The 26,621-nt window shown below is 39.7% G+C and overlaps 1 protein-coding gene across 3 annotated transcripts in view; it reads left to right on the top strand.

Annotated features, from left to right (window-relative positions):
- glis1b (GLIS family zinc finger 1b) overlaps positions 1–26,621 on the top strand; it is a 93,524-nt gene that overhangs the window by 10,976 nt on the left and 55,927 nt on the right. The window contains exon 1 of one of the 3 annotated variants that reach the window (XM_086046636.1): positions 18,759–18,903. The exons of the other annotated variants lie outside the window; for them this stretch is intronic. The gene's annotated coding sequence lies outside the window, so the exon portion shown is untranslated. Of the gene's footprint in view, positions 1–18,758; positions 18,904–26,621 lie in introns of those variants that run through there. 3 annotated transcript variants of the gene reach the window in all.

Below are 26,621 nucleotides of genomic sequence, written 5' to 3'. Positions count from 1 at the left end.
AAAATAGCTCTGTTTTTGGCCTGAATTAACTGAACATCTTAAAATTGGAATGTTTTATTGTTACGCCCTTCCCTAGTTCCCACTCCCCTTGACAAGTATTGTCATAAATTGGGAAAACTGGCAAATTCAACAAAACAACAAGTTCTCGTGCAGAACAAATATTCCCACACAATAAAAACAACATCACATCGTGGGAAATTGCATCTTCTTATCACCGCATTATCTCCATGCTCACTGAAAAGCGGCCTTGTCTTTCAAATATCATCGTCTGTGAAAATAACCTCAAGCAATGCAGATCACAGAGCTACCAGGGATCCTCCAAACTTTATTAACGTCCACGATTTGGGGCTGGCCAGTCTCCCGGCCTTTGGTAACATTGACATTCGAGCATCAAGTATTAACCTGAACAGTGCACCTCACTCAAAATCCTACACTTCCTCACATTATACGTTTAAGTATATATATGTGTGTATATATATATATATATATATATATATATATATAGAGAGAGAGAGAGAGAGAGAGAGAGAGAGAGAGAGAGAGAGAGAGAGAGAGAGAGAGAGAGAGAGAGAGAGAGAGAAAATCTGCATATTCGAGTGCAGTACTGCGAGTATGCAGGCAGGGATCTACTGAAATCTGTTCCAGCCTCCCAAAATTATTATTTTTTTTAACAGAGCTGGGCATCGCCTAACCACCACGAGTTCCCGTCTGCATTTTTAAACGACCCATGTGGCCCCAGTCCGTCCCTCGTTGATGACAGCCAATCGGCATCGAGAACGTAATCTTCATGTCACACGCAGCCGCATGAGCAGACACGCCGGCAAACAAAATATCAAACAAAAACAACTGACACACACACAGCGTGATCGGTGAAATAAAAACAATTTGGGGCACATGTCATTGCGTCTGTGGGACCGCAATGTACATGACACTGTTTTATTTTGTATTTTTTCCTTACTCGGCCGCATGTCAGGAGTGCGGCGCCTGCGTGTGACGTGGTACAGGTTAAGTCCGTTCTCTACGCGGTTTAGCTGACTCGGACCGACTGGGACCACGTGGGTTGATTAAATATACAGACGGGAACTCTGTGGCGGTTAGGCGCTGCCCAGCTCTGGTTTTTAATATGAAACGTTTCCCACCATAATATTGTACTTTATAAAAACATACAATAATGGCATAATTCAATAGAATGTAAAGAATTTAAACAGTTTTAATCACATTTTGTTTTTCGTCATAGACATTGTACTGCTCCTTCTGGTATGTCCACCTTGGCCACCTAGGGGCAGTATAACACAGACAGACATATAGACATACTGTACATGGAGACGGTCACAACCGCTCAGTACTGGCAGTAATATTTGTCGTTTTTGGTTTTTTTTGCAGAAGATAAAAAATATTTGCCTGTGAATGTTTTATAGTGACTGTCTACATGAGTTGCTCCACCGTTTGTTTTCAAATATCTACTGCTAAAAGTATTGCTCTTGGTTAGCCCGTCTATGGTGTTTTGCATTGTACTGTATGTTAGCATTAAGCCAAACGGACTAAGCCTGAGTCATATGCTTGTTTTAAATACAGAAGGCGTACTTCTCTTTGTTTTATGTTTAGTTTGAGAGTAAACCTCCACTGCTTGTGGCAATAAACAGCTTGAAAAAAAAAAAAAAAAACTTAGCTGGGTCAATCGTATCTCAAGGTACTAGCTTAGTGAGGAAAAAAAAAATCTCCATGTCGCACAGTATTCCGTATTCCCAAAGCTATATATCATCTCATTGGCTGCACGCACGCCAATTGGAAAGCTGAAGGAATCAAAGATGACGCTGACTTATCGAGCTCTCTGCTTTGTTTCACCTGCTGGAAGTGGAGAAACACAACCCGCGGGTGAGTTTGTTGCTCCAGTGTTTCCACTGGCAACACCAGAGACATCTGCTCTCCTCTCATTGCGTACGGCTGCTTTATACGAGCCACATCAAATTGCATCGAAAAGGAACACTGTCTTTTGGCAGTGTTTTCCTGTCCTCGTAAATGAGGAAATCATTCCTCTGTAAGCAGTTTTCCCCCTGCACAATTCTTTGACTTACAGCTTCTAAGATTGAAAGTGGCACCACTCTTTCTTTTTTTTAAACCCATTTCGGTTGTGCAGAGCAAAACAAAAATAAAGTGTGTTAAGCCTTACATAGTGTTCAGGTCAAATTTGGCCTGTTTTGACATTTGACAGTGATAAAAATACCCCAAATGTTCTCCATTCACCCTGAATTTTGCTGACTGTTTCAAAAGTGAGCCAAAATACACAAAAAATGAAAACATTTTAAAATGTCATTCTTTTGTACAGGTGCAATAAAGTTTGGTTACACTGAAGTTAAATTTGACCCGTGTCCACTAAAATAGATTTGAGATTTACCAGTGTGGAAAATGACCAACATTAAATTAAAGAAAATGGAGTAGAGGTTTTCCTATGAAGTGTATTTATTATTTTTGCAAGCCACTCTAAATTGATGTACAGTTGTAACAATAATAAATATGGGAAAATGAAGGGGACCCCTGCAGGTTTGCGTTTCGGCACCCATGCATTTCACAGATTGTTTTTCCAGTATTTTTAAAACATATTTTAAAATAATTTGACACATTTTGTGTGGGAATACAACCCCTTTTTCATGGAAATGAATATTGATGATATTATTATTATTATTATTATTGTTATTCAAGAATTTTGGTTAACATGTAAATTGTTGTTTTTTCTAAGCATTTTCATTGAACGTCAGATATTCACTGGTTTTCGCTATTCGTCCCAATCCCCTACATAAAGTGGCGGTCCACTTTTCTTGAAAAATGCTTTAAAATAGTCATTCAATTCATATGTATTGCACATAAATTTGAATAAAATTATACCTAAATGAATGTTTCCCAAACAACATACGGAAGAGTTAAACACAACTGAACTGTACTTATCCAGTGATTATTTTGTGAACCACTAGAGGGAGCCCGTATACAACCAGTACCCACGTACTTAAATATTGATTCATTTAAAATGTATTACACAAATAAGTAGTTGCACCTAATCACGTTTACATGTTTAAAAACAATTCTTAAAGACGATGCACATGCATTTTACTTTTGTGTCAGTTAACACAAGTGAATTTGTTCACCGTAAAAACATTCCGCTGTACGTGATTGTTTCATGCATTCATTGGTAAGAACTTTGTCACTAGGAGGATGCCACTAGTGGTGCACTTACCACACTTTGAGAATGGCTGATATAGACGATTATTACAAGGATATTTTTTTTACCTAAAATGAACATACTGTGTGTGCGTGAAAAAAGAACAGTATTTAAGGGTTAAATGGATCCACATTACATGGAGCAACAGTTTTAGTATGCATGCTTTACATTCCCCTCAAGACAGAGAAGTCAGCTTCCAAATTCTGCGCCTAACGCAAACATGATGTTGGACACTAGAATCTCAAATGGGAGCCGATTTAAAAAAATGTGCGTGTATAAAATGTCTGTATCATTTTAAAGAGACTTAATGAGCTGTGAGCATTTATTTAAAAGATCAAGATAACTTGGGGCCAAAGTTCAACAGCAAGGTTGAATTAGAGAATTAATACTTTTCAGTTTTTATTTCCTGGCGTGGCAACGACTTTTTTGTTGCAACACTTGTCAGTCACATGACTATTTGTCTTTCCCAAATGGGACACACAGTCCTTTTGTCTTTTTTTGATTTGTCAGCTGGAAGCACACTCACGCCCACGCACTGCTGTTCATTATTAATTATACAACAGTTAGTTCCGGCCAAGCAATTTGCAATGAAAATAAGATGGTTGTGAGAGAGCAAAGCGGTTACCCTTACTAGCTTTGGCTAGTCCGACTACCGCTAATTTTAAAAGATTCATACTGGCAGTACCTTTGGACTAGTCTATTTACAACTTAAGGCTGGGCGATTACGGAAAAAATAGTAATCGCAATTATTTTGATTGATATTGAAATCACAATTAATGAAAACAATTATTCATTGATTTCAAAACGTTGTTTTTATTCAACTACCAAAACTCGACTACTCAAAACTACCATCATAGCCTCATGCCCATTCATCCCTGTTCATTGAACACCTTATTCTCTGGGACTCTATTCTTTTTGTTCAGTACAAAATGGCCTTGTAAATATCATGTCAAATTACCCCTTCACTTGTATGTAGAGGGCTGGGAGTAACGCTTAATACGATTGATACCAATCTCAAAATCCTAAATCCACAAAGTCCAACACATCAAAATTTAAAGTATCGAAGATACAAAGTATCGAAGAAACTTAACACAACAAGAAAGCAAAACAACTCTCAACGTCAGGAACATGAAATGACTCGGTTTAAACGACACGACAGCAACAATGAACCGAAGACTGAACGAAAGCAACGAACTACACACCAGCAAATTGATACGACAACGAGGCACACCTGGACAAAGATGCAAATGGCTGATTGGTTGACACGTCTAACAAGGCTGATGCCAACAGCTTGAAACAAAAACCTAATGAGTAGACATGACATGAGAAAGGGGACAGGACAGGAAAACATGACAAAACATGAAACAAAACAAAATCTAATCAAAACAGATTCAACAAAAAATGAGAGAGTTTGTTGAAAAGAAACATTCTTAATAACTGTATTACAAAATCCAAACAAATCTCCGACAACTTCTTTCATTTTGAAATAATCTACCGAAATGTTGGCTCTTCACATAAAAACATGATTGTTTTCACAAACAATCAATTTTTGCATGGCAGGAAATGTGTTGTAGAATCTGTTGTCCATTTAGAGGCGTTTCAAGATTGCTTTCTTCTGTCATTTTCGCTTTTTGCCAGACGTTGTTGATGAACTCAGATAAAAAGCCCAATCAGGGCCTTTCAGCTGGTTTGGACTCCGATCTAATTGCTTTGAAGGTTGAAATAAATTAGGATGTGTCAAAGCCGTGACAACCAGGTGCTGAGCACTTGGCCCAGCGCACTAGTGCCTGGGCCAATTGGAACAAAAAAAGCGTTTAAGAATTTATCTGCACCCTTCTCCCATGACAAATGATTTTATTGTTCCCTCACAGTTGGTTTTCATTAGATTTCTAGGCTGGGACCATGTGGACTATTGTTGTTCCTTTATTTAGCGTAGATACAGACACTGGAGACCACATAAAACAGAACGTTCCCTGTGCACAACAAAGCAAAATTTGGCCAAGTTGACTTATTGCTCTTGATGATACCAGAATAGTCTCTCTTCTTTTCTGTCAGGCGGGATCACGCTGCTTTATGAAGCAAAATCGTCACTAGGTGAACTCCGAAACCTTTTTAATCTGATTATCCGGCCGTGTACCATGTACCCGGACAAGCGGGCGTTCTGTTGCGAGATGAGCGGCAGATGGGAGCGATAGGGCGAAACCCGCCCGCCGTCCGAGCCCTGCACTCTACCTGACCTGCGCTCGCTACATCAGGACTAGCGGGCTAATCTTTTGCAAATGCTGAGAGTCTCCATGACCGGGTCCTCAATGAGATGGCTTAGTCAAAACAGCAACCCCCGCCCTTCTGCTCCCGAACGCAACAACCCCCTGTCCGTCCCCTGCCTTAATTCAAAGGCTGACTAACTAACAAATACCTGCTGCTTGTTGTACAGCGTTACACAGCCCACTGCCTTCCGCGGCACTACATAGAGTTTGACAGCGTGTTTTGTCGTTCCGCTCGGGGACACACAGACATACTGTGTTACGGGCTTTTCACAATTTGTTGGTAAGATGATTTGTGAAGTGATAAGGCCTGATACACACATGAGGATTTTCAGATCTTACAAGATTTTTTTTATTTTTTATTATGTGTGACAGACCCCCCACATAAATATATACATTCAGGCATTTAAAGCAACACTGTGTAACCTTAGGTTTTCATTGATTACGGTGGTGCCATGTGGACAAAAGTGGTAGTGTTTTGAGTAAAGTCAACCACATTTCCCTTGAGCGTTAGCGGCGCAGCACATCGTGTACTGTACTGTCGTGAAATCCTGAGCACTCGCTCGGCTGCAGTTGGTCTGAATTGCATTTCTGTTTCCAGTGGCTGTGTTTAGGATGAATAGCGATGATGTCGTGAATCTAATTGTGTCCAAACGATATAATTAGTCGCAATTAAACAAGATACCACTCTTCATTTTCATCTTTTTACATTGTGCTGTCAACTGTGGCAGTTGAAAAAAGTAACAAGACTATTTTGAAAGAGTGAGAAGAAAGTACCAATATCTGAAATAAAAAGAAAAGTTGTCATTAAAAAGAAATACTCAAGTAAAATCCAGATACCTGACAAATTCTACTTAAGTACAGTAATGCCAGAATCGTTGTTGTTGCTGTCATCATGGGACTGTATTGATTGATTGCATTGATTTTACTGTATTGATATGGCTGTCATTGTGCCCATTGAACACGCAGCTATCCGTGTAACATTAAAAAGTTGTCAGAAAATGAATTATTCAAGTACAGATTCCTGAAAAATCCATTTAAGTATAGTACAGTAACAAAGTATTTGTACTTGTTTACTTCCCACTACTGGTAACAATCCAAATCAAATAAATAAAGCAATCAAAAACTCAGTCTTGTTTTTAAATACTAAGCACTTTTTCCCCCTCATAGTACCAGCGTGCCTGAATTTCATCAGCACGGTCACAGTCAAGCTACATTTTCTGGACTTTTGTATAAACACAACCAAATTTTGGCTGCGTAATCCACATGGAGCTCAAAGTCCAAAAGTTTGGACAAGATCACTTGGCACACCTGACACGCTGAATAAAACATCATTGCTTGTCATCTTTGAGAAATGTCTAAAAGGCCCAAGTGTTTAGCATCAGACAGATGTGGAGCCAAGTCCGTGTTTTCAACACAGCTCAAATGCTCTCAGCAGCGACTTGAAAAAGGATGAATAATGTTCGCTTTGAGTGATGTTAATGCGCATACGTGCTGCTTTCCTTATCTCGCCGCTCGTATCTGATGGCAGGAGTGTAGTCCTGCTGCCAGCGTTTGCGCTTTTATTATTATTTGCAAAGCTTCGACAATGATCTGATACATTGGGAACAATAAATATTCTGCACTTTTCCAACTGAACAGTCATTGTTGTCCTAAGGAAGGGACGTCCAAACTTTTTCTGCAGAGGGCCGGCCCCGTACATAAAAATAGAAATATGCACGCCAAAAGCAATCCGCCAAGCTATTTTTTTAATTTTTGTTTTTACATATTTTATAGTTACAGAGCTTCCGAACTTTCCGCGGATGATACTGTACATTCCATGGTCCCCTGCAATAGATGAATTGTCACGAATTAGTGGTTGACACCTCTATTAAGCCCACCCCAACTGTTTCCACCCTTCTCAATACTTGCTACACTTAATAAATTTTACTTTTAAAATGTGAAATGAATAACAAATACTGGCACTGTAAATCCTTGTTCTTCGGCGGAAGTTCTTCATCTTCTATTTAGAAGAAGAAGAAGAAGAAGAAGAGAACAACGGTAGTCATGGCAACTGGCTTGTGGTTCCTACAATATGGCTTTCCAGAGCCAAAAGAGGCTTTAACCCACCAGGATCATTACCTTTGACAACAATGCAAGGCAGGATTCTGGTTAGCGTAAGCCATTTTAAACTAAAAAGGAAAACTTTAATGTAGTTCTTTGGTGAACGTTTCATCCGGGCCCCAGTTTTGCATTTTTTTTGGGGCACTCTGAATAATTGAACGACACTATTGAACAACGTTCTGAGTTTCCGAATGGTCTGATTGAAGCAGCGCGCTCGAAGTGTATTTTCAAACGCACTTACGATGACGGTACGGGGATTTTGAGGGAAATGAGCTCTAATGTTCTTGCTCTTGATTTATGTCAAACAAATTTCCCCTAAAAATGAAAACAAATCAACATTTTTTGACAGATCCGACATAAGCAAGAAAAACAGCAAGAAAACCCGTGAACTAGCAAGGTAAAACTGCAATCGATGAAGTCACAAATGATAAGCCCGCGATAGACAGCAGCTGCAATAACCGAACCGCAAAGCAGCGAGGGAAGACTGTATTTTGAAAAACTGCTACATCACAGCTTCCTGTTAAAGGTGATAAGGCAAATAGTTTCGGACGGTGATTCTCAAAGTGTTTAACGTGTACTGCTAATGGTATGCGGGCTCTGTGTAGTGGTACAGTTCAGTTGTATTCATCTTTAACTACACACTAAAAAACGCTAGGTTGTTTCCTAACCCACTGGGTTCCGTCTAACGTCCGGGTTCTGTAAAAACTGTGCCAAAATGACCATGCGAGTGACTTGCTGTGTTTATCCATGACAGCAAGAAGTTGCTTGTTCTAAGAAAATGTTAGAAATGAAATTGTTTATAACCACAGCTATACTGATAACCTGCTAACCCATTTCTTGGAAACTTTAACACATCAGTATGGGTCATTTTTACTCCTTGTTGGATCAAAATCTTCACGTGCTTGGTCAAATACTTATATTGGAGAGCCAGTTGTTTTTTGAGTCGGTACTGTGGTACTGGTGTAAAACATTTGTGAACCACTGGTATGCACGCAAAACTGAATAGCGGGCCACAGTTTGGACACCCATATTCAAAGGAATCCTGTGTTTTGTTCCAGCAATCAAAAGTGGATTGTCTGATTTTTTGCAAGGACGCACATCCATTCAAGGCATTGAGAGTTTATGAGCTATTTAATGTTCTTCCAACCACAATCCAGCTAAAGTCAACAGGCCTTGATAAAGCCACGTCCTTGATAGCTTTCGCTGTAAATGTAAATGCACAGTTGACCACATGAGCCAATTTTGTAGTGCCAGACCTGTCATTTGACAAGAAATTATTGCCAGCGTTGGCCACTGTAAAAATGCCAGTCGTCTAGAAGCCTCGAGAGCTGCGAGCCGTGAAGGAGTCCGGCATTAGCGTATGTACACGCGGCCTGCCAAGGTACACTTATTTAACAGCACACACTGAGAACCCGCGTGTTTACTTTAGGGATGATGTCAAATGGCCGGAATCCATATTTCACATCAAATTGCTTTTAAGAAGGCTTTTTCTACACGCGAGGAAACAAACATTAGCATTTCAAAGCTCTTTGACTAAAAAAAATAAATGAGGAGCAAACCCTTTTATGGTTTTGGAAGGCCACGTTGGAAAGGAGGTCAGGGTTAACATGAATATTTTGTTTATGGTGCCTCACAAATGAATGCCAGGTTATGTGAAAGGCATGACACTTAATTCAGACCCAACGTTCGCGGGCTAGGCAAAGCCAAAAAACACACATGAAAAAAGGCCAAGTGAGTGAAAATGATTTCTTCATTTTCTGCTTGTTATCATCTGATTAGGCCTGTTCTCACCACACGTGCGCTCCAGAATTCTATCAACTCAACATCAACGGCTTTGACTCTGTTTGGCATAATAGCGTAGCAGTACTCAAGAGCGGTGTTTCCCAGCTTCCATTGAGCCAAGGCACATTTTTTACATTCGAAAAGTCTCGCGGCACACCACCAAAACGAAAATGGCAGAAAAAGTGTCAATATAGAACTGCAACAACGACCTCGCCTCAATTTACTCAGTAGAACCTCAGGTTTCATGATAAATCTGCTTCAAAAAGTCTGACTAAAATCAAATTGGAAAGTAAAGCAACATTTATAATGGCATTTTATTTAGGAGATGAGGGGACATCAATTAATGGTGCCTTTTTGCTGTTTTTCTGCTGCAGGGTTCTATCCCCATCCCCCTAACATTTTCTGGACTATCAATGAAGTGCTTGTATGCCCTTTTGCACTTGCCATGGTTCTTTGCCTTTGACAGGATTTTGTGTGATTATTCCATCAAACGGTTTGAAGCATCCAGCGCTTTCTGCATTCTATTCTGACGACTCGGTCCCCAGTTGGTCAGAGGCGGTGGTATCTTGAAACATTTTTGCCGCAAGGACAAAACCCGTGTCTTGCGTTGGCCATAAAACCCCAGGCTGCTTCGCACAGCCAGTGGCGAAACCATAACAAAGAGAATCTTATTACAACCATTAAATAAGAGACGGCAAAACACAGGAGGGTTTTAACGCCCGCATATCTAAAATGCTTACACTGTGAGAATATATTTGGCCATAAAGCTCTTGGATGGTGGCCCTGTCTGTGTAAATAGCTGTATATTGACCTCCTACCGCACAAGATTGAATGTGTTTCCATAGGTGTCACTTGGTACCATTTGGGGATTTTTAACAGGGCCCCGCTGTGCTTTAGTCATTGGAACTGCAGGAGCTCGCGAGTCCTGCCATCCCCGCTCAGGCCAATAGTGTGGCTAACAACGGGCTCATCTGAAGGTTAAAAAGAGATGGAGGGTCTCGGAGTGGAAGGGGCCAGGGGGTTGGTGGGGTGCTCAGAATTACCAAAGCATTTGGTGAATGAACAGTAATAGAGGATTGTGAACTTCATATGGCACTGGTTTTAAATAAATGGTTAAAAACAATGTTGGTTCAAGAGGGATTACCGTAATTACTCGAAAGTTGCAGAGGTGAAAACAAAACTCTGTCATCCCCCACAGAGTTGCATAGGTAAACTGGAAAAAAAAAGTTTATGTAGGATAAATTAAAACTAATGTCGTTGCAGTTGTACGGGTTCAAATAAGACTAGCTGCGTAAATTCTCCAAAAGTTGCAGCGGTAGAATAACAACGTAAATCCCCCTACAGGTGTCCAGGTAAAATAAGATGACATAAAAAAAAAAAAAAGATTGCCGCGTGTCAAAAAACATGACCATAATCTCTCCAAAGGTTGAGCACGTTAAAGTAAGAGCACCATAAATTCCCCTTTAAGTTGCCAAGATAAAATCAAAACTACTAAATCCTCCCTGGAATTGAACCCCAAAATTTGCAGAGGTTAAGATAAGACTACCGTAAATTCCCCCAAAGTTGAGCACGTTAAAACAACACTCTTGTTGTGCAAATTACAAGTGTTTATGTAATCTAATAATAGGTCAGGGTCAGTGTAGAAAGACGTTTGAGTTGACCTCTGGTTCATATCTCAAACGGCAACATTTTCGGGCACAGTTAACCGCATTGATCCCCACAAGCTAATATTCATTGCGGGAACTGTGACCAAGTACTTTAACGGAAAAAGGAAATGTAAAACGTTCAAGCTGTTATGCATGCTTTGGGGGTATCCATTTCAAAGATAAGATCTGGTTATTTTTGCTGATGTAACAAAGAAGTAGGAAGTGAAATCGGATTCCCCTCTTTCGGTTCTCAAAACATCTGGTTTTTGGCCCACTTTTAAACAACAAGCTTCCCCTCTGAGTATTAGGCTAATGCGGCGTTCATCCTGTATAGAAGTCTTTTTCAAGCGATGCGTCATTCATTGAATTACCTGCAATTTCTTCAACTGTAAACACAGGTGACTTCTCAGTGCTAAGTTTAGCTAGCTGGTCTATGGCGTCCTGTTTTATATGTTCGCATTCAATTAGCATACTTTCAATAGACAGACTTATTATGGTTTGGTTAAACATTTTTGCTGTATTTTCATAGACAGCACTTATGTTTCTCAGCGTAAAAACTGGCGCCTAGTATTTTGTAAATTCATTAGCTAATGTGTTAGCTAGTGTTAACGTTGTGAACATACAGGGATTTTTGGCTGGGCAGCAATTGTAATGCATTGTCAAGAGAGAGAAAACATTGGCCAAGAAATTGTGTTTTAATGTTTGAATGCGTTTAAAGTGGATGGGAGAGCTAATACGATGTACAGTAAATATTTTTCATATGGTCTCCATTGTGGATTTCCACCTATTGCATGTGGATCTGGAACGTATCCCCCCCATAATAAACGGGAGTTGACTGTATACAGTAATTGCTGCGAATTGGTCACTTGTTTTACAGAAGTCCGCTTGTCAAATTGCAAGCGTCGTCGGGCACTAATGCTCCGTGATCTTCCTTGCGTCTTCAGTACCAACATACTCTCATGTTCTGCGGTTGTGTTTGGCCACTGTCATTTCACAAGAATTTCCCCGACATCTGTGTTCAATCGGATTCTCTCACAACTTGGGCTTTGCGTGTAAATATTGGGTGACGGCTGAAGAAGACTGAAGGCACACTGTGAGTTTTGCACTGACAGCTTCTCAGACCACAATGAACAGGCCCCCAATGCAGGGATGAACTCAAGGCAGAATGATACATGTCAGACTCTGCGAATATGTATCCCTTATGCGAGATGTCTCTTACAGTGGAGCCTCCAAGGTCGAGCTTTCCCATAGGAAATGATCAAAAATAGCACTGTGTTGTATAAAACATAACACAAGTGTGTAAGCGAAACCCAGTCGTCTAACATCCGCCAAGCTATACCAGTACTGTATATAAAATGTGTATTACTTGTGTTTTACAGTAATATTTAACTCTATTTGTAATTTATTATGTACTTGTGGTTGAAAAGCAAATGCAGTCAGTAAATGGGGCGATCATTTTCAACAGCCTCTCAAAATGTCCACATTCTCCTTATTCCCACTCGTTTCCTCTTCTTTTGTGGGCATTCTTCAATGTTTTTTATGGTTCCATTTAAAAATAAATAAAAAATCCAGTACAGTATCGTAGGTGGGGCCTCCAAACCTGGATACGTTTTTTAAACTAACTAACTAACTAACTAACTAACTAACTAACTAACTAACTAACTAACTTTAATCATAGCAAAAATTTCCTTCGTTTTCGTCTTTGTCAATTAATATCACACATGAGTTTTCGGCATTGATTTGAAATTATTTGCTTTTGTTTTAGTATTGCTGTACATCCATATAGAATTAGGAAAGTCAATCAGTGGTTTGAGAATTGTAATTTACTTTACATTATTACACAATATTTAGTGAGCTTTTTTTTTTTTTATCTTGCAGTCAACACTCAATATATTAAAAAAAAAACCTACAACAAATTCTGCAAGTAATAAAAACTAAACAAAAATGAAGCATTAAAAAAATCTGGTTTTGCTGTAAAAGCTCGTTCAAACTAACTGAATAAAAAAAGAGTCAAAATGAAATAAAGACTAACTATAATGAAATATCCTCAACTTTTATAACCCTGTCAATTGCTTGGTATGTGGCAAAGAGTCGTCGACTGTAATTTTTTTTGTAATGTTCCACCCAAACTAGTGTGTGGCGGGCCTTACGCTCCATTAGTTATGTGACACTGACACCGAAAAAATACTGTCGGTCGCCTTTAAAAAACATTTTATGTTAGAAATTCAAAACCAAAATGAGAAATTCAAAGTCAAATGGCACCAGTATGATTCCATCCAAGGACAGAAAATGGATGAACCTGACTTCGAAGGCATTTGACTTTTCTATTATTGCTGAGAAGGCCTTTAAATAACAGATAGGGTAATCCTAACCCAGCATAACATCTGAGTTACAAATTCAAAACTCGCTGAGAGAAGCCTAAAATATCTTTTTTTCATGATTAGTTACGATGGCGTTTTGAACAGTTGAGTTCCTGGCGCTGTCCGCTCTTGCCAGAAAATGAATTGAAAATGACCTGTCTTGTTAATGCCGTGTCGGAATAATCACAATGTTGACATGGATACCGAGACTTCTTTACAACGGTCTATCCAGGCTTAGCTGTAGCAGGAAATGCTGTTGGGAAGCCAACCAGCTTTCACATGCTCATCGCTCTTTAAAAAAACTCGCCCGTTACATCACTCGGCCACTATTTATTGCTGTCTCTGTGTACAGAGCAGCCGACTGTCTGACTGGACCGGTTCTGGAGCAATATTGCTCACCAGTCCTTCAGACCTTCGCCATGATGTCCCACACACTTCCTGATGACAGAAGTTCGAATGATTTCCATTGACATCGCTAGTAAACAAACCCTTCTCCTGTGATGCCTTGAGATGCGAGTGATCCGACGTATATGTTTTTCAAGATATGAACTGTAGTTCGGCTAGTAAATATCGCAGATGGGAGGGCTGTATGGTGGCAACTCAACTCAATTATCAAATAATGATAATCATAGGAATATATTCTCTATCCTCTGCAAAAAAATAATTGCTATTACTGTGACTTACTGAGAGACCGTCTATGGCTGTATAATACTTCCCCCAAGTGGCCAAAGCACGCACATCAGAAGCAGCACAATGTGCATTGAGATGAACAAAAATCGCAGAAAAAACTGTTATTATTATTAATTCTTTACATTCTATTTGATGATGTTACTACAGTATGCTTTTATAAAGTACGGTACAGTGGACCCCTACACACTTGCCGTTGGGCACCTGCAGATTCATATATTCACATGTTTTTCTTCAATCTTTTTTTTTTTGAAGGGGGAATCCAACCCCATTTTTCATGAGAAACATCCTTATTTTGTTCCTTATTTTTTTCAATAATTTGTTGCTGGGTGCCAGTTATATGCGAATAGAAGTACCATAGTGTTATTTTTCTAACTAAAAAGCACACACTTAATTTTTTTTTTTTTGGGGGGGGGGGGGGGGGCACGCCGGAATGATTAATGGAATTTCCAATCATTTCAATGGGGAAAGCTGATTTTACATTCTGCTGGATTCATTTTGATATTTTTTTAAACCTTGACATTTTGGGTAGTATCTGGCAGTACAAGCCCAAACACAACACATTCTTGTCATCGTTAGTCAGCTGTAGTCAATCACTTCTTTTTCCCACCCTGGCACCTTTTGTTTACAAATGTACTGAAATGATGTATAAAAGGTGTCTGTTACTATCCGCCTCACCAGCCAAGAGTATCGTGTCAAACATTCCGCGACCACTCTCAGCCTCTTTTCTGTCCACTTATGGGATGTGGTTTGGCTGATGACAAAACGCTTTGTGATGGTCTCTGATTAATCTTGGCAACTTCCTCGGTTTCTGGACAAAATCTTGTTTTGATAGTAATTGTCAGAATGGTGGCCGTTCATGTGGTTTGTGGACTGTGCACATTGTAAAATAGTCTTGATTTTTGTGATTACAGTAATAGTCATCTTGTTTTTATTGTTGCTTTTTTAAGCAAGTACAGTCAAGCCCCGCTATGGCTGCAAATCGAGAAAAAATGCATAAATCTCCCCTTCAAAATGGATTGAAATGCCATTAATCTATTCCAGGCCCCTAAAAATTAAACAAGAAATAAAGAAAAAATGCACTGTATTACATTACAAAAACAACATAAAATGAGAGCATGTAAAGAAATTGGCTGGTTTTATAAAGCGTAATTACTGTCCGTACTGAAGTACTTGTGTGTTTGTTGTGTGCCTTTAAGAGGCGTGGCTTAATGAGTAATGTCAGGGGCTAGAGTTGTAAATTGAGAATTAATTTGATTGTTTTGTCTATACCTCCCCTTTTTGTAACTATCCATCTTTCTCCTAATTTAACTTGTTTGATGCTTTTTTGAAATGTAGTAGCAACTACAGTAAATCTCCATGATTCTCTGATGGCAAGGTACCATTGATCAATTGTCAAAATGATCGATGAATAAATTACTAATTGAACCAAAAAATGTATTATGAGTCAATTCATGGATCACACACTTGTTTTGAGTGGTCCAAACAGTATCGGTAGCATTGAACAGTTGGACATGCATTCAAAAGATAAGAAAGGGTCAAATTTAGTTCGCTTAAGGTTAGTCTGCATTGAGAAAGTAGACAAGCTCAGAGCTGGTCTAAGTTGTGGCGCAGGTGGCATAATGTGATTTTTGTGGATTTGATTGAGTTGCAGGCAGACAGATTCTGAGCTCCGCTGAAATGTGGTGCTGGATGTCATTGTGGTTTCATTCATAACAGCGTGCATGGAAGCCTCTGAATCATTGTAGGATTCAATTCATCTTCATCATCTTTATTAACTTCAAAGCAACACAGCTATGTGGAGGTGGGTGTGGTGGGGGGAGCGGGGGACGCACGCACGATCGGGGAGAAAGGCAGTTCCCAAGTGTCCATTTCATAGCGGATGTATTCTGTGGTCGCCCTGGCCAACTTCAAATGATCCACAAGTGGAGGTCTGCTTGTAGTTCTTTTTAAATGGACCTTTCGGGCTTCAATCTTCTGCGTGGATTCCAGTGAGTCCATTTCTGCTTATGCAATATCAGAGACTGTGTGTGCTTCTAGTGCACTGGCTTTAAAAGGAATGAGTGGAGCCATTGGCCAGAATGTTAGTTGGCTGTGTTCACTCCCACAATGGCGCAAATGCCACTTTCTACCGATGCCCATGTATGAAAACATGTGCACAGTAAATAGTTAGCCTGAACTTTGCGTTCGACTTGCGCTGGTCATGAAAATAGGGCCAATAAAAGTTAAGACTTGAGACTAGGGCTGTTCGATTTTGCCTAATAAGAAAATCCAGATTATTTTCTCTCAAACCCGATTTTACGATTATGATAATAAATAAAAAAAATAATGAAAAATGAAGTATTTCGAATGTCTTTTATTTCAACGTAATTTTTCTTTCTTTGAACTCAAAATTCCAGTCAATTTAAGTTCAATGAAGGGGATCGGCTGGCTAAAATGCAGTCTCCTACCAGCCCGACCAGAGCAGTGATGGTTCAGTTCTATTCCAGGCAATTTCCAAGTTTCAATCCTGGGCTCCTAGCTCACCATCGACCTGGCCAATTCCGTCAGTTGGGCATACGCTCCGCTTCACTTGCTCACTCACTCGGCAGTCGGCTCAGATAATCGGCTCCTGCAGCAAACAATCCCCCACATGTGTCACTTTCTCCTCGGCCAGCGGACAATCGCTTCCGCATTTCAGCAATTGGATTGAACGCGCTACTCACGTGACCGCATGACAAACACGGAAGTATCCACCGGAAAACCGAGATCTTAATACGAAGAGAAGAGTAACAGAAAGTACAAATACGAAGGGAATGTACAAACAGAACACAATACAGAAAGTACAAATGGGCAATACTTAGATACACCAAAAACCAACTCAGTTTGACAGTACACGTGAAGATTTGCCAATGTGACCTGAATATTTTCCGAACACATTGGGAAGGAAAAATACATAACTCTTTTAACACTTCGCACCACAGAATCATTACAACATTTTAGTAACATCCCTGGCAACTGTGTCTTTAGTGACTTTTTTGACAAGGGGACAAAATGCAAACATTTTGTAATGTGTTTTTTTTTTTTTTTATAGGAAAAAATATACTGTACTTTATAAACTCATGTAGTAATAATGCAATGAAATAGAATATAAATAATTGACCACTCTATCCAATATAATTACTTCATTGCGGCTCCTACTGGTGTATGCGACTTAGCCACCAGAGGGCAGTATAATACAGTTATGCAGACAAAGATGAAGAGGAATTTCACCACTACTGTGACTATAAGATGCAGTAATTATTAGTCACTTTTCACAGAAGATATAGAATATATGCCCATGAGTATTGTATAAAGGGTTGTAACACTGCCACATACAGTGGATGCTTTTATTAGCCCTCGTATGACATTTCCCAGTAGGTGTTAGCATTATGCTAAACAAATTTACAGGCTCATGCAACCCGCAATTCTATTTGTTATATGTTTAGTTTGACAGCTCACTATCTTTCAAACTGCTGCTTATTGTGAGTTGAGTTCACTCCCACCAAACAGCACTTGTATATTTTTTTTGCTCACAAGTCAGAGCAAAAAATCGGCCGAATGACAACTTCATCTTGCATCTTGAAAAATGTGTAAATTGGGTCTGGCACCACTGAAAGGCACCACAGTATTGTTAGATCTTTTTGGCTCCGTGTCTAGCAATCATTAATACTTGCTGCTGGAGGATTTAAGAAGTTTTATCTTTCATATTCACAGATAATTTGAGATTATTTTGTGGTCAAGTGACCATGAGAAAAATCGAGCAAGTTAAGACGCCTGCCTGAGAGCGGCTAAAATCAGCCAGAACAAATTGATTTTTATTCCCATGGAAGTTCTCATGTCTGCCATTCCCAGTAATCCCACTGCAAAAAACTCCCAACATTTTTGCGCGCGTGTAATCATTTAATCGAGTTTTTTTCCCCTTCCCCTCACTCCGCACCTGCTTTAAAGAAGCGCTTTCTCTCTAGACATTGTTATTTTTCATTTACTTGTGCCCCCAAGCTTTTTCAATCATACATCCATTACAAAGCCAACAAATAAGTTCCGGACCTCTTTTTGCCGCAGACACAAATACAGACACGAGTTATGAAATTCAGAGAAGCCGGGAAGGGCTTTGGACCTTAATGCGCAACATCTGTAGCGGACAAGTGACCCTCTCTGACGCTGTCGCACACTCGTAGCCTCGGGATGAAACGCAAAAGATGAGCAGGCTGCAAAGATCATATACGATGTCAGAAAGTGCCATTTCTGCAGGAATCGTGTAAATGCTGGAGAGCTGACTACTGAAATGCAGTGGAATTAACTAAAATGAAAGAAATGTTGAATGTGTGATTGAGAAAATGACAGGGGTACATTTGTAAAACGGTTCCATAAATTTGTCAATTTTATAAGGTGGAATATTGAAAAAAAAGGGAAATTTGGGGAATCTGAAAAATTGTTTTGGATGACCTTAAAGCGGAAGTCAACCCAAACACATTTTTTTCAAGAATATGTTCTATGCAGGCCCACTGGTCTAAACACGGCATTCTGATTAATATTGTGTTTGTGGAATATGATATACGCTCAGCTAACAACCAATCACGGCTCAGCTTCAGAAAACAGGTGAGCTGTGATTGGTCTTTACCTGAGCCCCGAGCAACTATGATGTCATTTTCAGTCGACAGAAATGACAAAATGGCCGCCCCCTGAGATGTCTAAAATGTGGTAGCTTTTGCTATATTCCATAAACGCAATATTAATCAGAATGCCCTTTTACAACTAGTGGGCCTGCACATTCTTGGAAAGAAAATTTTGGGGTTGACGTCCCTTTTAGATCTAAAGTTGAAAAGGTAGGAATCGATCAAGAAATGTGATGTGGAAGGAACAGCTAAAGGTGTCAAACGTCTCTCTTTTTTTGAAAGATTCGTACTGCTCATGTCCTGAATTTTATGAATCTTTGAAAGTTTGAATGTAATTTTGCGACACAACAGCATATGTGATAACAATTATTGTTATTATTACCCGTTTATGTGCTCCATGTCATGATTTGTGGAGCTGAAGTGTGAACGTTTGAGGTGTCACATTTGATTTCCAGAGGCATTTGTCTTGCGGTTTTGGCAGCTTGTTGCACTTCAGGTACAGATGTTTGCATCAAACCCATGACATCCCCTTTCCCCAAAAAAGTGGGGCCACTTGTGATCACCCCCCAACTCCGCCTTTTCCTCTCCTCAAAAGCACCTATCCATCAGCACATCTGCTTTTCATTTCAACTGTACGTCTCCAAATACTAGGACGCTTTAAACGCCAACATAAGCGCTCTCACTCCAGCACTTAACACGATTCTTTGGCGACTTAAAAGGGAGCGGCGGGAATTATCGAAAATGAAGTGTCACCGTAAGGTAAAAAAAAAAAAAAAAAAGATTACCAGCAATTACACGCAATAATAGCGTCCAGGCGGTGTGTTGATCTGATGGAGGCCTGCTGTTGTCTACGCATATAATAATGACGCGGCATAAAGTTGAAGGGGACAGCAACTTATGGAAAGGGATTTATTCCACATTTTGTCCTACTAGTGTGCCAATGTTGTTCCTATGCAGAAGTGCTTGGACCTTACGCCGGATATCAAAAACCTGTAAACGCTTTGCCTTGATAACCATCATAATGTCCATGTACTAGTACGCTCTGTTCCTACTAGTAAAACATTTAAGCACACTAGTAGAAGGATGCTGCTGACATCATGGGACTATCACAGTTGCTGATAGGGCTGTTGTGCCCATTGTTCTGCTCAACCTTGTGTTCTCTTTCTATCCTCTGTCCCTCTACTCAGTCTCTCCTCATCAAACCAATTCAACTCAACAATTCAGCTCATTAGTGGATTGACTAGATGAACAATCTGCACTAGTGAAACGATCATACTAGGAACAATTTTTCCACCCCTAGTGTCACTTTTGGACTACTAGTACACAATCAAACCTGACCAGTAATCTAACTGTGATGCACTAGTAACACTACTAGACCCAACTAGGAAGATTGTGTCATTCACTAGTAGCCTTCTGAGCCCTACTAGTTGCACCAAAATGCAAAACTCTTCGTTTTGCCTCACTAGTAACATATAGTTGTCCTACTAGCAGGCCAGAGTTGTCCTACTCGTGCACAGAGATGCCATGCAGTAGTGGAAAAAGATGTTACTAGTAAAACACTCCTTTTACGAGTCTTGAATTGTCTTGTTAGTGTGTAAGTGTAGTAGTGTGTAGTAGTAGGACTTTGGCATACTAAAATAACAACTACATGTTATGAGTGAGACAAAAGTGGAAATAGGGCCTGCAGTGTAATTCATTTAGCAATATATTTTGAAGCGAGCATGTCGCAGACACTTTTTTTTAAATTGGTCTGCTTTAAGTCATACTCATTCATTTTCTCACTTCTCTTTGTTCTAGTTTTCAGTCTTGATTTTGTGCACCGCTATGTGTGCAAAGCACTTTCCACTCTCAGTCAATGATGCATCTTTGTGCTTTTACAGCCAAGGGGGCTTGCCTTCCCGAAGGTCTCGGACAAAAAGGAAGTAGCCTATGACAAATTGATGACATCAGAGCAGGCTTATGATAGGACGATTTTAACATTTTTTTTCTTTGTCCCGAATAAAAGCTAATCATACGCACCTCAAAACAGCTTCTTAAATAACCAAGCGTATTTGTTTAGTTAATGGATTTGCATGCAATGGAGCGGACCAACTGTCACACTGCTGCTTTTAACTACTCCTTTTCGAACGTGTTACATACATAATATGCGGAACAGGGCTTCCTGCACTATGTTCTATCTAATGTGTATTAATGGACCATTTAAGCTAACTGGGTTCTAACACTATAAAATGAATGTCAATAAATGAACTGTTTTTATAAAGTACAAGCACCATACAGTATGTACATACTGTGGGGTCCACGTAATGGGCACCGTATGGAGTAGATAAAGCACTATGAAAGTGCACTACATTTACCATTTACGTGTTGGATGTGTGCCTATAAGGGGCGTGGCTCGGTTTGATTAGCAACTATTTGCTTCCCTCTCACCTTCTCCTCATTTCCACTCCACTAGAGTACGTTCGCTTCCTACTTCTCCGGAACGCTGCTCTCTGTGTGCAATTACACAGGAGAAGAGGCAGAGCGAGCAACACGTGAGGACATTTATGGAAAGGAAGATGCCACTTAAGATGTAGCAGAGTATTATTAGACATCGGTGTTATCGACAGCGGCTGTTTCTCGCCTCCGTTCTTTTGAGGGTTTCGCTCTTTGTGGAGAAGAGGCGTGAGGGATCGAAAACAATAGAGGCCTTCTTTTTTTTTTTTTTCTTTGTTAGTAATGCTGACATCAGTGGCTGTTGGGGAAGATGAGCCAACACATGTGTGCTGAATTTGCACCAGGTGTCTCTTGACAGTGTCCTGCCTCTGTTTTTCTCCAATGTCTGTCTGCAATTTTCATCCTCCTGTACCATTGTTGCTAATTTTTCTTGAAAGAAACAACGGTCCTCGTTCACACCCAGGCGACTCCTGAACGTTTTAAATTATTGGAGTTTTTTGTTTTTTTGGCAGTGGTGCCTTGAGAGACGAGTGGTACATGGTGACAGTGAACTAAACTTAAGTCACTTTACGACCAACAGCACTTTGTCGGATGGTAAACAAATCTTCAAAAAAGAGGCTTAAAGCTGTTTAATGCCACTTCCAGTTAAAGTTTACTGTCCAAATAAACAGAAAACAAAGAAAATTACTCGTTGTATAATTAAAACCACTCAACTTTGCTGTAATAAAGTTTGTTTAGCTTAATGCTAACAAACAATGCAAAACCCATAGTTGGACTATTGGATACCATCTGTTCTGTGCTGTTATTACCCTTGAAGCAACGACTATCTGAACATGAAAGTTGGTCCAAAGAATCATATAACAAGCATAGGCATGCATAACAGGCATATATTATTTATCCTCTATGAGGAGCAACTAATATTTCTTCCTTATTGAGGAGCAAAGACCGTCTCCATGTACATTACTGTATGGGTGTATGTCGGTATTATGTTGACCCCGTGTGGCCAAGGTGTATGTTGTGAAGAAGTACAATATTATCGAGTGCTATTTTTCATATTAAATAAACATTCCAAAACTTTTTTCAATTTTAGAACATTTTGACAGATGTTTTTTTTTTAGACCGTCAGAATATGTTCTATTATTATTTTTACATCAAATCGACCAAATTAAAGTATAGGCTGTCTTCTTTCACCCCCAAAAAGTTAGATTCTTCCATTTTCTAGGAAATAGCAGTAGAACATCGGTAAGTTTTAAGAAAATTAAATCTGGCCACTTTGTCCAGAATTCTGAGTAAAATAGCTTTTTGTGTAAACAAACATATCAAGAAAAACAGCCCTAAACCCCCCCCCCCCCCCTTAAATGCCACTGTTAAACTGAAACTATTGGAGTCTTCAAGTCAGTTGAGCTTCACCGAGGTGTTAACCGAGGCCACAAAGCTTCCGCCGCGGTGGCTATTTCACGCCGCCGTCCCTTGACGCTCCGGTTGGCTTCGGCCTCCTGACCGAAGCGAGCGTTCAACGCTCATTGAAATACAGAACGCTCAATTACCACGGCTCATTCAGTCTAAAGTGAATTTACTTCTGGGTCCCATCCAAGCCCGCATATGTTTGAGCAGCACAATTTCTCAAGCATAACCGATTCTGTAAGCGAGGCTGTAAATCACCGCGGACGTAACGTCGCGCAGCAGGGGCGATCGGGACCTTCATCACGAAACACGCTTCACAGTGTGACTTTTACTACATGACACGGAGGAAATATGAGAGGAATAAATCAACATCCCGCTCACCATAGCGGCCAGTGAATCCGCCTCAGAATGACATAAAGCAACCTTAAATTCAATCAAAAGATGATTTGATGAGCTTTTCAACTAGATGCATTTGTAATTTTTCCATTCAAGAAATGTAATTTAACTAATGGCACTGCGTACTGTTTTCAGTTTTTATTTTTGTCCCAAGTTGACTCGAGACAAAGTGATGTACATAAATAAGATTAAACACGAAACACACAAAAATAACTACAATAAATAAATGCATAACTACATTTAAAAAACCACCACCACTATCGGTTTGCAATAAAGCAGTCAGGATGTTTCATCATTAAAACTTAGGGAATTGCTGTCATTTTATGTAGTACCTCCATTCTCATGGGCTCAAAATTATTTGGACAATTTAATATAAATCAATCAATCAATCAATCACATTTTATTTATATAGCACTTTTCATACATAAAAATGCAACTCAAAGTGCTTTAAAACATTCAAAGCAAAACATAGAATTATCTTCAATCAAAAGAAAAGATAAATGGCCTGTTGTGGTCCGATTGTTCCATTAAATTGTATTCATTTATTACCAATGCTCGAGTCTCCTCATTTCGATGCATTTCTCTTAGCTACACACCACCATTAAGTGTCTTTTTTTTTTGTCCAATCAGATTTCAGCCTCTATGTGTTGCCATGTCAATCTAATCTGCCCAGGGCATTCAGAATCAGTAGTGCTGGCCAATTTAACTTCAACGATATTAGCAGTGGGACTGTTATTTCAACCATGTTCAAATTCACCTCAGATGGTGACATCAGAATGTTTCTGTCCTCTGATTGGTTGGTCAGAGGAAAACTGTTCAACTAACTATCTGCACACGTTAATACATTTAATAATCGGCTTCTCTGGTGAACACGATGTATGTTTTTTATTATTATCTTTTTTTGTCAAGATATGTGAATTTTGCTCCTTGTGAGTGCTTTCATTTCGCATTTGTGTGTAGAGCTGGTTTTGTCATTCTTATTTCAAAAAGGGATATTTTAGAGCTGTATGTGTTTCCAATTTCACTCAAGTGCGTATCTGAACTTCTGAAGTTGTAATTGTAACAGGATATTTGTGGTATCAAGACGCGGAGACGTACTAAATGCTACCGGTAGAAAGAGCATTGAACTGCAATGGTTGTATTTCCTTGCCTGCCAATGTGGTTGATTTTATTATATTTTGTGATGACAAAGACAGACAGATCAAGTGCATTTGGTGGGTTTTAATCCTGAGAAAATACGACCGTGCTGGAAAACAGACCGTCAGCTTTGAGTGAAACCAGGATCGCTCCTAGCATCTCCTTAGCGACTGTGCACTGTTTGTGTTTCTCGCGTTCCCTTTTTCTCCGCTTGTTTGTGTTGACGCCGCGACCCACGTCACGACCAAAGCAGCAGGGTCCATCCTCCGCCGCAGGCTTGTATAGTACCAAGGCGTGTTTTTGTTGCCGAGCGTGACTCGTGGCTCGCAAAGTCCTCTTATTTTCTTTCTCCTCCTTTTGTCAACCCTTGTAAAAAAAAACAAAAAGTCAGATTTTCCAAACACGTCCTGCTTTTCTGTCTTCAACATTTACTCTACCTCTCCATCTGTTATTACTTCCACCAAGGAGGTTATGTTTTCATCACCGTATGTTTGTTAATCTGTTAGGATTACACAGAAAGCATTGTACGATTTATTTTTACAAAGCTTTGTGGTATGGTTGGGAACGGGCCAAGAGAGAATCCAATGAATTTTTGGTGCCGATCCCGTTATTGATTACTGGATTGTTAGGAAGGGCAGTACGGTGGGGTACTTGTTAACCTCAGACTCACAGTTGGGTACAGCTCTCGAATCAGGCTCTGGACTAGTTCACAATAAATATTTAAGAAATTGACAAAATGACATTAAAAAAATTTAATCTCATAGTCACTACTAGGGATTATAATTATTAAATGTGTCAATGTGTGTCACTGCAGATGAGTTTTGCCAGTCAAAGATGTCCCCAACACATTTTGCTCTGACCAACCAATCAGAGAACCAAAAAAAAAATCCATCTGCCCAAAAACACCACCATTTTTTGTAAGGTCTTTTTAATAAAAAAATATATTGCTGAAAAGTATGGTTCTGTATAAAAACATACAGTACATTAATAACATAATAAACAGTTTCTGCAAAAAAAAATGCCCACATCATTTTTACAAAACTGTTTCTTTGCATTTTTGCCATGCCGTGCTTTAATTCAGTAGAAATTATTCACTTCTCATCAGCACTCACTTTTTCAGCAAAATACAGGGTGTCCCAAAGCAGCAGTTAGGAGGAGGAGGCGGGAAAAAGCAGGGAGGTTAGACAAAAGAGACAGCAGTTACTTTGTACATGGATGCCCTTTTATTAATGGGCATTGTCCATAAAAAGAAAAAGAACATGGTGACAGCGTGTACTAGTTAGCCCCAATGTCAACATGAGTATCTCATGGGTCTGTTCTAAAAATAGCTCAGCAGTAATGGGACAATGGGACTTGCTAAGAAGAATTAAAACAGAAGAAGAATGTTAACATTTATTCATTTAAACTTAACATGGTTTCTTAATGTAACAAATATTCTATATTTTGTAGATTGTGTTCAATGGGGGAAAATGTTGTTTTTGTTCACCCAAATATTTCAAAAAGGGATATTTTAGAGCTGTAATTTAAATACCGTGATACTGCGATATTTTTACTCACGGTTATCAGAATCTATTATCAACCCATGCCTTCTAGTGTATTACGGTTTAGGCTAGAAATGTGTTTCAGATAGTGTTTAGGGTAACAGAGAAGATTTCTTCTGCATTTGTTGGCTCTCTCAACATGAAGTGTCTCGAAGCGACTTGATTACGACTCGTACGTGGTGTGCGCTGACGGTGTCGGTGACATCTTGAGCAGAAAATGCTGTTGCGAAATTGAGTTAGGCAAGCGGGAACAGGGGACACGTGGTGTCCGTGCTTCCAGGTGGTGGCATGAGGTATATTGGCTTACTTACCGGTACTTTCTGTAAACATTTCCTCATAGTGTTTTTCATCCATCCAGCCATGGTCATGCCACCACTGTGTCTCCTCACTATTAGTGAGGTATTGTGGATGTATCCCGTTCAAATCCTCAGGCTCGACTGATACGATGATACATCTCCATAAATGAGGATCTAAATGTGCTAGAGTGGAAAAAAAGGAGATTCATTGGGTAACCATCACTATCCCATGTGTCTCCCACACCACCTGATTATTTGCAGATGGGATTCACATATAAAAGTTATTAATGACTGGAGGGTTTGGAAAAATCCCGCTATTAATCATTCAGTGCATAGTCAATTGGGCAAAAAAACAAATGATTTACCTTACAAGTGCGTACGGGATCAAGTAATGGCATTATTTATACAAAATGACTTATTAGATTGCGCTTGGCTGAATTGGTTTTCCGGACACATGTAATTTGAGTTTCCTTCAGTTGCACCAATACTAATATTTGATATTATTTCTCTTTGACATTACTCCAGTCAGTTTTTCGCCAAATGGTACCCAATACATCACCAGTTACGGTCTATGTGGCGTGCATCATTTGACATTCACGACAACATTGGATGTCTGATACCTAGTGAGCCATTATGGATTTCTTCTTCGCGGCCTTCCCAGTGGCTTGATTTCCAATCCCATCTTCATAATTGCTTGTTTGGCCACCTGTTGACAGCCTCT

This window comes from Filicampus tigris, chromosome 12, assembly GCF_054856515.1.
Source record: "Filicampus tigris isolate MCC_2025a chromosome 12, RoL_Ftig_1.0, whole genome shotgun sequence".
Taxonomy (NCBI): domain Eukaryota; kingdom Metazoa; phylum Chordata; class Actinopteri; order Syngnathiformes; family Syngnathidae; genus Filicampus; species Filicampus tigris.
Note: the sequence above shows the minus strand (reverse complement) of the source record. Positions and strands in the feature narration are given on the sequence as shown.